Source organism: Morus notabilis, unplaced genomic scaffold (assembly GCF_000414095.1).
Source record: "Morus notabilis unplaced genomic scaffold, ASM41409v2 Scaffold172, whole genome shotgun sequence".
Classification (NCBI taxonomy): Eukaryota; Viridiplantae; Streptophyta; class Magnoliopsida; order Rosales; family Moraceae; genus Morus; species Morus notabilis.
The window spans coordinates 573048-586948 of record NW_010362230.1 but is presented as its reverse complement, the minus strand read 5'-3'; the positions used below and the strand labels follow the sequence as shown (position 1 = coordinate 586948).

Sequence of the window (13901 nt, the reverse complement as noted above, 5' to 3'; positions counted from 1 at the left end):
AAATGAAAACCAATTTCATGGATCGGTTTCCTAGTGCCTTTTCTCTATAGATATCTTCGGGCATGACATTCCATCCAAATTGCATTATCCCATTTGGAATCTAGCTTGGCTGCTAATTGTATGATTGAATAAAGTGGAAATTGATCGTGTAAAAAGTTGTCTTTAAATGTTGGGATACTTGTCCCCTTGTGGTGAATTTCTTTCATGGCCTTCATATTCTCATTTGATCACCATTTGTCTTCAACAATCAACTAAGATTTGAATGCAACTAATAAAAAAAGTTTATCCCAACTTAATGGCATGTTTACTTATCAGGATTAAAGAATGAGAGTGAAGAATGAGAATCAATCTCATATTTACTTGCTCTTTTTTATCTTGAAATGGGAGTGAGATTGATGGGCCCCACTTAAATTTGGGATTAAAGAATAGGATTGGCACTCACATGCCCCCTTTGGGATTGAGACTCTCATTCCTAATATTAATATTAATTTACTATCATACCCTTATTTTACTTATAAATACACAATTAAAAATAAAATTCAAAAAATAATAAATGCAACATATATTTATTATTTTATTTGCCTAATGTTATAATATTAGCATAATTAATTTTAACTTTAATATAATAAATATGTACTTTATTTTTTAATAAATTAATAATATATTTTATTTTTTAACACTATTTTTTATTTTTTTATTTTATGTAAGTTTATTTAAAATTTATTTTTATATTTTAAATAGTTGTACAATTTATATTTATTGTTTTAGTACCCAATTATTACACTAAATATTTTAATTATGATTAGTTTTAATATAATAAGTACACAATATATTTTTTAAATTGAAAAATATCAAATTGATTTAAAGGGTATATTAGTACTTTTACACTTTTTCATTCCGATTCTGAGTATAAGTAAACGTATGAATGAAATTTAGAATGACTCTGATTCCGAATCTTATCACTAAGTAAACAGCTTATTCTGATTCCGATTCCTCATTCTGAATCCTACCCACTCTGATTTATACTCATTCTGATTATGCATAAGTAAACATATCATAAATTCGTTAACACTTATACTTGTGAAGGAATACTCAAGCATATTTCACTATTTAAGATGTAAGGTAAAAGATTTTTGTTCTCTCTTTTTTGATTTAAACGTTGGACTATTATCCAATAAGACAAAGAAAGAAAAGAAGGAAAATAGATTCCAACAAAAAAAAAAAAAAAAAGGCGATACCATGACTCATGAGTGGTAATGGTTTACCTTTACGGGTAAGCCGACACCTCAATTCCACATTACCAGACAAATGTTCAATCAACTTCTCCACTAATTGTTGTTCACACTTAAACCCCTGAGGCTGACGAGGGAATGTGACAACATAAGTGATGCAAATTGCAAATCAAAATCAATTGTGCTTTTTTTGTGTATTATATATATATATATATATATATATATATATATATATATATTGCACATTTCCTTCCAGCTTGTAAGGGTTTCGACAATTTACCCCTTCTAACTTACAAAGTAATTGCAATTTACCTAATTTTATCAGTTATGCCCTGATTTTGAAATCATATTTAAGGGGATTGAGAGTTGGGAAATTATAAGATATTTGTTCTATGATTTGAATTGGAATGTTAAATTTTTTGTCAAACGTATTTCTTTGTGACCAGTTTTACAAAAATCATCATTAAAAAAGGACACATCGTAACTATTTTGCAATTTGAGGGGAGAGTAAATTTCTAAATTTAGCTGTTCACGGCGTAAGTTTCTAAGGCAAATGTGCAAATAGCCATATATATATATATATATATATATATATATAATTGACTATGTTAGTGTTTATAATTGACTATGTTAGTGTTTATAATTGACTATGTTAGTTTTTATATAAAAAGCATATCTAACTATGTTAGTGTTTATAATTGACTTCTTCTATGTAAATACTAATCGATAGGGCTTTATTAGTGCTGGCCTTTACACACACACACACATATATATATATATATATATATATATATATATATATATTGGCTCCGCTATTGTTAAGGAAGGACATAAATCTTCATAATTATTCTTAAACGAATTCCTCTACATACACTTTGTATAACGTAGTATAGTGGTGAATTAGAGATAACACCACTTTTAGTAAGCTGGTATTGGTATACTACATTTTTTTGATAATTGGTATATTACATTTTTGTAAAAATAATAGAAAAGCTAGAGGAACGCCATAAGTGGGTATAAAGATTTATGTTATTTTTTTTAAGCATTACAATACTTTTGAACCTACTTTTTCCCTATATACATTAGCAAAGAAGGATTATGAAAGAATCACACAAAATTAAGAGGTGAGTTAAGGGAGGACATTTCTTAATTTTTTGGAAAGATTTGAGCTTAATTTACCTGTAAATATTATATGCATGGTTGCAAGCATAATTTAGCAGTAATTTCACATCTTACTCCACTATAAGGTGAAGAATTCAAATCCCTTACCCCAAATTCAAAAAAATAAAAAAATAAAAAAAAAATGTTGCATGCAGTATATTACATGTGCGGCTGCAGACATAATTTAGTAATAATTTCACATCTTACTCCACTATAAGGTGAATAATTCAAATCCTCTGCCCCAAATTCAAAAAATAAAAATAGAAATAAAAAAATGTTGCATGCAGTATCATGCCCTTCCATAGCTAGCCCAAACCCTCATTGGGCTACGGTGAAAAGTGTGCCTGAAGTCTTCCATGATAAAAGCAGTTGCTCACATTTGCAGATATTTGGACTTTATACTAAATTGCAAAATGGTTATTTACATAAATACCAATTTTTAGTTCCTTAAATCTAAAAATGAATCCTTATTATTTTATTTATAAAAATACCGACTGACATACAAATAAAGACGTACCCTTACATAATGAAAAAGGAAAAAAAAACTAATGAATCAACAAAATAGGAAAGAAGATAAAATAAAATGTGAATGTCAAATATTCAGATTAAAATTTTAAAAAGCCAAATATCTGAAATTAATGAAAAGGATAGTTTCTTAAAAAAAAATTTGTTAAACCATCTTTCCTTTAAAAAAAAAAAGAAAATTAATCGAAGCCATCGTTTTTTTTTTTTAGAATCAGAAACCGATATCATTAATATAATCAATTATAATAATAGTTTCTATAATTGGAGAAAATTACTCCAACTAAATGAGCTCACTATCTATATTAAGAGTCAAAGAAGCCGAAAAAGGGGGCCGCATTATTTGCTTCTTAAAAAATGTGACTTATCTTTACTCTTAAAAAAAGATAACAAACTAAATACATCTAACAATAAAATATCAAACTCATTACAGCCAAAATTATTAATCTTCAGAGCTTGAATCATTGTTAATGCATCCGTGTTAATGCATCCGTAACCCAAACCAAACTTAGGGAGCGTTTGGTAAAGAGGGATTCGTTCCCTGATTCGAATCATGATTCGTGATTCGTTACAGTATTTTTTTCACAAAAAATACACGTAAATCGAAAATGGTTCGAATCACATAATTTAAATCCTCCAACCAAACGAACCCTTATAGCGTGGGCTTTATCTTCAACCTCATGAGCAATGAAAAAACTGTCGAAGCCGCCATAATAAATTCAACAGAATCTCTTACAACAGCTCCAACTGTCATAGCCAGTTGCGAAACAGAAGTAGCAATATCTAAAATGAGCTATGGCTTTTATAGTATCTTGTGGAATTCTTTTAGCTTGGGCCCGTTCAATAGCATGGTTAGGTTTGTTTATGATAGTATTCTGCAGAGCCATAGATAGAATTTTGCAGACCTAGGCGCGTTTAGAACTCATTTTAAAATAATTTTATTTTTTTTATAAAAATAAAAATAAAAATATTTTTAATCTCAAACAGAAATTATTTTTAAAAATGCATTTAATAATTTTATCAAAAGATTATTTTCAGTGTAAAAAAACTCATTAATGTCTCTTTTTCTCTGCTCGAGAGAAGAGAAAACAAAAATAAAAAATGAAAAACGACTAAAAATCATTTTTCATTTCTCTCTCATTTTATACTAAACCAAAAAATCGTTTTCATTTACGTAGAATTTAGGCGGTACTATAAAATTCATTGGAGTTACCATAGTATTAATGTACAAGATAAGAATTATTACAACATACGCTTCAACTGAATTATATACAAATCCACAGACTCTCAAACAAATTATGGAAACTACACTGTAATGTCATAGAGTATTAGGACAGAGTAAGGAAAAAGAAAATTGCTTTGATATGTAAGCCATTATTGATTGAACGACATATATCACATTCACAAAATCGAATCTGTTCGATCGAGGATCTTAGATGGCGAAGGCAATATCTAAAATCATGTTTTTCTAATGATCAGATCCATGGACGAAGAATCAGCATCAAACTAAAAATGGCATAAAAAAAATCGAAAAATCATTAGAAATAAGACATGAAACAATCATCAGAGACTTAAGTACAGAGAATCATGGAACGAATCCATCGTATTCTTGCAGTTATTCTCTCATCAACTGATTTGAATTACTTTCGGAAATAACAAATTAAGAAAATAAAATATGAAGAAGAAAAGAAAAGACAGATACTCTCAAAAGAGATAGAAGCAAACTGAAGAAGACCCAACTATTCGGACCGCTACTTAGCATTCTTAAAATATAATTAACTCATATTAAACTTTTACTTGGTTTTAAACATCTTTTTAGTTACTAAAATTTCGGGGAAATTTTTTTTAATATAAAACTTCTTCCTCCTGTACTTTAATCTCACAAATAATCCAAAAAATAAATCATCCAATTAAACAAATAGTCTACTCTCAAATTAGCAAAAACTTACACTTACTGAAGCGTATAACATATCATTAATAAAATTTATGACCTAACCATTATAAACGATGCACCCTGACTTAATTTTAATTATCAAAATAATTCTATTATCTTAGTGCAGAAATTATTTGTGTAGTGATATCCATAACCATGCCTCCATCGCCCTACGTCGGCTAGCCTATCCATCAGAACACATGAGATACGAGATTTTACCCAATTTACCTATAGCATGAACAACCTAGCTGTAATGACCGAAAAAATCTTAAAATTAAATAATGTAATTTACATATTTAACTCAAGAACTTTTCTGGAAAATTTCATGTTTTAGTTTTTTTATTTTTGTGACTGGAGGATTTATTGAATTAATGTTAATATTCTAAAAATTTATAGTAAATTTTGTAGTTAATTTCACTTTTTGTGGTCAAGAAATTCGGTTGATAATTCTCACCGCGATTTAAGGCGGAAGAAATGTCAATCTGTAAATAGCCTGAGAATGTTAATTATAAGAATTTTCAAGTACAGTACAATGTTACTAATGTATTTAGAAATACTCTAAGGCTCAAGAAATCCTTAATTGCCAATTAGTAAATCGGAGTTATGCGATTAGCATTTTCAGTAGAAAAGTGTTGCTCGAGCTCAGCAATTGACACTATCAGTGACGATGTCATTACGGAGGCAAAATGCAAAAAAAGTCAAGTTTAGATTTTATCTAGTCTATAAATAATTTTTTTATAAGACTTAAAACAGTCCGAACTTATTACACGATTAAAAATTTAAATCGGTATTGAATTATTCGGAGATTAGTGTCTGACTACAAGTAAACAGTAAAAAAGAACCCGTCAAAAATTAAATTTCTTGTCAGTACAAATTTCATCTGTTTTAGAGAAATCTTAAACGATAAGATTTTAAGTACAAGATTTGACCATTAATTTGATAACGCAATGTGAGGTAATTATGAGATGCTCTCTTATCTCTTTCCTTCTCCTAATTGGCACCAACATTAGTGAGTAATTAGCCAAATGTTTAGCTAATTAATCTAGCCCAAGAGACTTACTTAAGAATTAACAGCAAATTAAACCTAGCTCCCATTTTTGCTCATCTTCTCCCATTTTCTTCTTCTCAAAACCGACCCCCTCTTGTATCCTCTCTGAAAAATTACTTTCATGCTCCTAACCACAAACCACTAGCCAAGATCAAGAAGGAGAAGGAAACCTAGGAGGAGTCATTCGAAATAGTCTTCCAAGGCTATACTCCTAATCTTTCTCTTCCCTTTTTTAGCAATATCAAGTTATGGTTATGGTTAGTTTATGTCAATTTGAGATTTATGGCATGTAATAAGTCTATGTTGGTGTTTATTATGGTTTCTCTAAGTTTGATGTTATGGTGTATGTATGTTAAGCATAGGTTAGTTTAGGTTTTCATGAGTTATGTTTGCGGAAAAAAAAATTTTCTGCTTACTTTGAACTGAAAAACGGACCCTTTAGAGTTGGATTTTGGACTTTCCCGAACATGAACTTTATAGATCTCGAAATTCCGGACAAATATCTATGACTGAGATAAAACATAGTTTTGACTCTAGATAGGGTTTCCGAGCCACTTTCTAAAACTGCCTGAAACTGTTTGAAATGCTGTCCATTTAGGGCAGCCCCTGTTTTGATGTAAACGGGCCATTTCGAGGCCGAATCTCGATTTCCGTGAAGTCACGAAGTTTTTAGATCTCGACGTTCCGGACAAATCTCCGTGACTGAGAAAAAACGTATGAGGCGTTTGGTTCATGGATTATAATCATGTGATTAGAATGATTTTCGATTTACGTGTATTTTTGTGAGAGAAAACACTGTAGCGAACCATGAACCATGATTCAAATCATGGTTTGAATCCTCCAACTAAACATGCCCGTAGTTTTGACTCTAGGACGAGTTTCTGAGCCGTTTTCCAAAACTGTCAAAACAGTTTTTTTTTTTTTTTTTTTCAATAACAGACCGCCACTGTTTAAGCATAAACGGGCCGTTTCGAGGCCGAATCTCGATTTGTGCAAGACATGAAGATTTTAGATCTCGACGAGAGGAAGAAGTTTCGTGCATAAATTGTCTATTTGAAAATCCATCTCTAAAATACAGTTAATGGCAGATTTAGAAATTTGTATTTTTTTTTTAACTACTAAGTTAATACAGTTTTTGGTTTATGACAAAAACGACTTTCAAACAGTCCGAATCATAATTTTTGCAGAATATGAACGTTTTAGATCTTGTTTTAACGAGAAATTTTCATGAAGAAATCTTTTAAGAAAACTGACTCTGAAATATGGTTTTACTGTAATTTTACAAACTAATCAAAATGTACTTTACGGTATTAGTTTCTATATAAAATGTCTATTTTAGCAACAGAATTTTGTTAATAATTAACAAAGAAAGTTTAGCACTCACGAAGAATATAAGAGCCTATTGTATGCTGTTTTATTCAAATTCAGACTCTGTTGAAATACGATTCTCAATATGGAAATTTTAGTTATAAGAATATGGTTTTCCAATAAACCTTAACGATTTTCAAATAAACTTCTGAACAAAAATTGTAAAATCCGATACGTTAGGCCATTAGTATTACAAAGTAAAAAGCAGACTCAACACCCGTACTAGTTCGAGAGCCCTCTTAGACCTAAATCACGACGACCTAAAAAATTGTAAAATCCGATACGTTAGGCCATTAGTATTACAAAGTAAAAAACAGACTCAACACCCGTACTAGTTCGAGAGCCCTCTTAGACCTAAATCACGACGACCTGCGACCTAGTATTTAAGAACACTTTTAGACAAAATGGGCCTTAGCACAACTAAGAGCCCAATAAGTGAATTTAATTTATAGATAAGGAATTTAATAAATTATTAAATTAGTTAATTAAATTATTTAGACTCAGTACATGGACAAGATAATTATATTGATTAATTATCAACCTTAGCACATATAAGTAAGTGCAATTAAAAAAATTAGATTTATGAAGATTTAATTAATTAATCCTTATAATAAATTATGATTTTTACGTTCTTTTGATAAAAGGAGAATATGTAACGACCTTACTTTCAGACCCATATATCGTTTACTTAAACATGATTATCTTACTTTAAAACCTTCATTAGACTTTAACTCATATTCCTGGTTATTAAAATTTCAGGAATTTAAAAAAAAAAAAAAAAAAAAAAAAAAAGCTATCTTTGCAAACTCATTCTTACTTATTCACAATTATAATGACGAATCATAAGTCTTGTAAGAGTGGATTTCAACTCTATAGGAAATAGGGTTTTCCAACACCATGTAGTCATGCCACACTTTTCACGTACCATAAAACCAGTTATATATATACAATAGACATATGTACTTTACTCTTAAACTTTAAGGTAATTTATAGTATGTAAATAATACTTCGTTATATGTTAAATAAATAACTATCTAAATTCTTTTCCTTAACCTATTAGGAAAAGACGTTATAAAACTTATGGTTACTCGGTTAATAGCTTAACTTATAATACATAAACTTTCTACAACAGATACATATTATCATAGTGCGGAAAATATTGCGTAGTGGTATCCAAACTCTTGCCCCCCATCGCTCTGCGCCGGTTAGCCAAGCCATCAAGTGTTTGTAGTGCGGACATTATCCCAATTTACCTACAACATGAGCAACTTAAATAAGTTAGAGCTCAATGAGTACAAATATTCCGCACAAAATAATTTTCATAAATAGTATTATCAATAGAATGCATGACCAGTTATGCTTTATTATAGAATATTCATTTTATAATGATTAGGACCCCGTGCTCGTACAAAGTGTGCACGACCATGAGGAGTCGGGAGAGCGACCCAAACATTTAGTCCGACGATCCTATGTTCGTCATTAATTGTATCCGTTATGAATCTCCCATTAGAAGTCCGAGGATAATTACCCTCCCATTAGACTCCCGAGATATGGTACAACACTTTACTTAGTATTATTACCTTAGCCTCTTACTTAGGTGAACATGCAATTATGATCACGTCACATAAGCATTCATCATATAACTTTAATCTTAAGATGCAGTAAATATAATAATATTAGAGTTCACAACACATTAAAAATATCCTCATTCATCATCATTCACAGAGATTTGGTGCACATGAGCAAGCACATTTCAAATATGTCACAAGGTATAATCATTTGTAGATTACCTGATAGGACATACATTACATTATTTTCATCGTTCATCATCATTTATGCCTCAAAAGTATATTATTATAAAATACTGTAAGAGGCATACATTGCTCCATACTTAACTATCATATCACAGAGAATATATGCAACGCAATCAAGCAAACAATTTCTCAAACGTAACATTTTAAAACCATTCAGGTTGGAGGTAAGGTTTGTACTCACCTAGACGTCTGCACTAGTGATTATCCATGGGAAACTTTTCTCGTGACATGATGATTCTGTAATCAATTAGTATTGACAATTGACTGTCAGTTTATCATCAAGGTTTTATGATTTATTATGTTTAGGTATTGGAAACTTGGTCTCTTAATCCTTCTTTAGTTTTAATTTCATTAATCCTCATTTCCGTAGTACTATCCTTATGTTTTTGGATTAACTAGTAAGTTTAAATTACTTAGTTAATTTCTTGTAAGACTTTTATTAGTCGATTTAGGCTAATCATCATTTACTCTATACACAACTATTTTCCTATCATCAATTTATTCATTAATCTCTTTGACTAATTAATTAATTGCTTGGATAGATATCCCTATTTCTATCCTTAATAAATTAATTTAATTCATTATCTAAGTAATTATCGTTAATTAAATACCCTTTGCCAAATAATCATCCATCATTTATCCTTAATTAATTACTTAATTTGCGTAATCAATTAATTAATTATCTAAATAAATTATGCTAATTAAATATTTATTTTTCACCTTAATTAAATTTCTAAATTAACTCGTTTAATTAATTATTAATTATCCGGCTAAGTTTCATTAATTTTCTACCGGCTTAGGAAGTTAACTAAGTTCATTTCCTAGTGGTATACTCTAAGGTCACCTATAGGTTACTCCATTTCAACTTTATTGGGCTGATCCTATCCTCAAGTATTCCTATGGATGGGCTTAAGTCTTAAACTAAAGGTTACTCTAATTCCCACTTGGGCTTTTAGGCCCATTTGGACTGTCATGTTTTGATCGAATATTGCAACTCCAGAAGTTGTAAAGCTAAAGAGTTTCTTAACTTTCATCATAAAATAATGTTGACCTAATTCGACAGTGTATAAAGAAATCGTCATTTAAATTTTGACTAATTCTCAAGATTCATCTCAACTAAAATTTATCAGAGGCGTAGCACGATTGATTTAATTCAAACCGTAATCATTTAATCAAACTGAAATGTGTTAAGAAATTCATTGCGTAAATCTTGATTAATTCCATGGTTACACTTATGAATTTCTCGGGTATTACAGAATATGCTCTAAGAAGAAGATTAGATTTCTTTATGACTATGCTAAATTCAAATACCATCGAAAAGTTAGTGTTCTTTTACAAAACTTAACAGTAGAGGATAGTAGATCTAGACGAATACAGAATTCCAATTACTAGAAAATAGGTAAGTAGGAATCTCCCCTACAATATGAATAGTTTTTAATTAAAATGATTATACATGTTATAAATGCATGTTTATGCCTTATGTTATTGTATGAGATGTCATGCCATATTGCATGCTCACTAATAGTTCCAGTGAAACTTTTCAAAATAAAAATTTGAGTTTCGTACCAACCTCTCACCTAGAGGGAGGATTCAAGACCTTCACAAAGGAGGCATTCAGTTTCAGTATAACAAATCAGATCACGGTGTCGTTAGAGACCTTGAAAACTCTAACTTCCCGATGATTGCGCACAACCGGTTCGAACACTCGCGCCCATCAATTTAGTAAGACAAAATCATAATCAAGCATAATAGATGCATGCATATTTTATTACATGTATTCTCAATTATTTTGTGTGACATAGTTCCTACTTGTTGGGCGAAAGCTCATCCAAGTATGTTTATACCGTAGGTAAGCAACTTACACAAAATGTCTGATGGACGGTGGTGTAGCGACGGATAATCAGTGTGGAGAATGGGAATAGATACTGCTCGCATTTTAATTTTCCAAGTAGTTTTGTTATTTATGACCTCCAAACTAGAAGTTACATTAGTCTTTGTGAATCATGATCTTTAAACTATATGTTAGATAGTTTGCCTAAATATGACTATGAGGATATATGTAAATGTTATGTCTTAAGAAATATGTATTTATGTTTTGGAAAGACAAATATGTTAATATGATAAGTTATAACTTATGTTGCAACAAAAGAAAGTAGTTTAATTTAATGTTTATAAAAGAAATGTTCTGTAAATTTCAATAAATTTAGTAAGTATATGTTAAGTCAACTACAGTGAAGATCACGTAGCTTGGGTCGTCACATTAGTAAGCGAAAACTCAGTGAGTACAAATATCCTCACAAAACATTTGCACATTATAACTCATATAAACATGCATGATCATTTATGCTCAATTATGAAAATGTATTTTATTACTTTCGGGTTCTGTGTCCGTACTCTGTTCGTGGGACAATGAGAAGTGGGGGAGCGATCCAAAAATTTTGTTCAACTACGCCCCCAAGGTCATAAATTATCCTTATTAAACTTCTCATCCCCATGAGCGAAGGGAAAATGTCTCATCCTCATGGGCTAGAGGACGGTGCGACACTTAACTTGTCTTTATTACCTTAGTCTCTTATTTACATGAACATGCGATTATGATCATGTCACAAGAGTATATCATTACAAATAATTTAAAGAGGCAAACATCATATTATACTTATCATTCATGTTACAAAAGTATAACATTGTAAATTCTTTAAAGGGACATACATTGCATCATATTCATCATTCATGCCATAGAGAATTTGTACAATACAAACAAGCAATTTTTCAAACATATCTTTTAAAAATACATTCATATTGTAGGTGAGCTTTGTACTCACCTAATCAAGTAATCACACTTAAAACAATTCCTGCTTCTCTTGTTTTTGGAACACACCTTGATGACAACACTTTTAAGTTAAAGGGATCCCCTGGTCAACTTATTGATGAAAACTCTTAGTCTTATTTGCATCTTTTGAAAATAATCACTAATTAAATTTTGATATAATAATCTTAATTGGTATTTATCGTTGTTGGATAACTTCCTTAGATTAAATGGTTTACTGTGAAAATTTAATCACTAGTTAATAATTAATTAATCGGTTATAATTATTAACTGCTACTTTAATTATTTTCATTTTTAATTAATAATTAATTAATCACTAGTAAATTATTAATTTTAATTGCTTAATTAATTTAAGTTGATAATTAATTAACTGTTAAATAATCATCATCTCCTCATTAATTAATAATTAATTATGATTATTTAAATAACATAAATCATTATTAGTTAATAATTAATCTTTAGTTAATTAGTTTGTTAATTATTAATTAGGTTGTTAATTAATCTTTAAGTAATAACGAGATTTTTAGTTAATTAATTAATCAATTAACCAATTAGTGAATTAACTAATAAGGTGATTAGGAGTTCATTAATGATTTGATTAAGACTAAATAACTGATTAATATAAATTAATCTCTGGTTAATTGTTTATCTTAAATGTCGATTAATGAAGGATTAGTCTTCTTAATTAGAGGTCTAATGATGTTGACCTTTGACTCTAGTGGCTCATGAAAAAAGTCAGGGTCTATGCTTCTTGGGCTTGAGAGGCCCATAAGGTATGTCGGTTTACTAAATTTCAAATTGGATTTGGCTTTTGGTTGGTAACCTAGTCGGTAACCATGGGTAATCGGTCCCGTCTTAGGCCCAAATCACACCCAATTTAACCCGAACTTTTGGACTCTTAACCTTACCTTAATATTAGTCTATTCTCTTGTCCAAAACCCAAAAATACAAGCCTAAGCTCAAAATGACTATTTAACCCTTACTTAATGCCAAAAGACAATTCTACCCCTTTTTCTTGATTTATAAGGAGACGTTTGGTTCATGGATTAGAATCATGAGATTAAAATCATTTTTGATTTACGTGTATTTTTTGTGAGAGAAAACACTGTAGCAAACTATGAACCATGATTCGAATCGGGGTACAAATCCCCCAACCAAACAACCCTTAAGTCTTTCTTCGAGGTTCCTCCTTACATGAATGATTTTCTAGAATACCTAACTAATTTTACCGAGCCTAATGTTTTTATGAAGTCAAAATAATGGCTGGTCATCATTTTATTTCTCCTAAGTTCACATTTCTTCACTTTACTAACCAATTGGACTGCTAAACTTAAAACTAGTGTTCCAGATTTATGCCAAGTCCAAATGGTCTTAAATTTTGATATAATGCTCCTAACATATCATATTACTACTCATTAAACCAGTTTTATAAAATAAGTTTTCTATCTCCTAAAGTTGGAGCCTTTATTCTTAAGTCACACTGTTCACCCACTGATTTAAAACTCTAATTTCAAAAATTCATAATTAATTGTACAAAAATCATTTTGAAACACATGATACCTTATTAAAAAGCTCTGATGTCTAGTTTCTATCCTCAAAAGTGTAGTAGATTCATATTAAAAGTTTAGCATAACCAAACATGGACGCATTTTTTACTGGTCACAGTAAATGTATTAGTTATGGTTAAACCGAAACCTAGCATAACTTGATGTAAACAACACCAAATCAAGTTTGAAAATTATCGTAACTAAAAAATGAAAAGTAAAGATAAAAAAAAAAAAGCACCGAAACGGAGCGTTAATGAAGGAAGACTAGTCTTTTATATTATAGTGATTAATATTAATTTTTAATATGATATTTACAATTTTGATGATGTGTTAAAATATTAGTGGGGAACGGTAAGGGGACAATCGTGTCCATGCCGGAGTGTCGTGGAATGTTCAAAAAAAAAAAAAAGAAATCACTACTCCTAAGGAAAATAATCAACCAGAAAAAA

The 13901-nt window shown here is 30.1% G+C and overlaps 1 non-coding gene across 1 annotated transcript; it reads right to left on the bottom strand.

The window, feature by feature from the left end:
• Positions 1–4473: 4473 nt before the first annotated feature.
• On the bottom strand, positions 4474–4552 carry LOC112092230. The gene has a single exon (XR_002902490.1). It is a non-coding gene; the product is annotated as a small nucleolar RNA Z199 (small nucleolar RNA).
• Positions 4553–13901: the final 9349 nt, after the last annotated feature.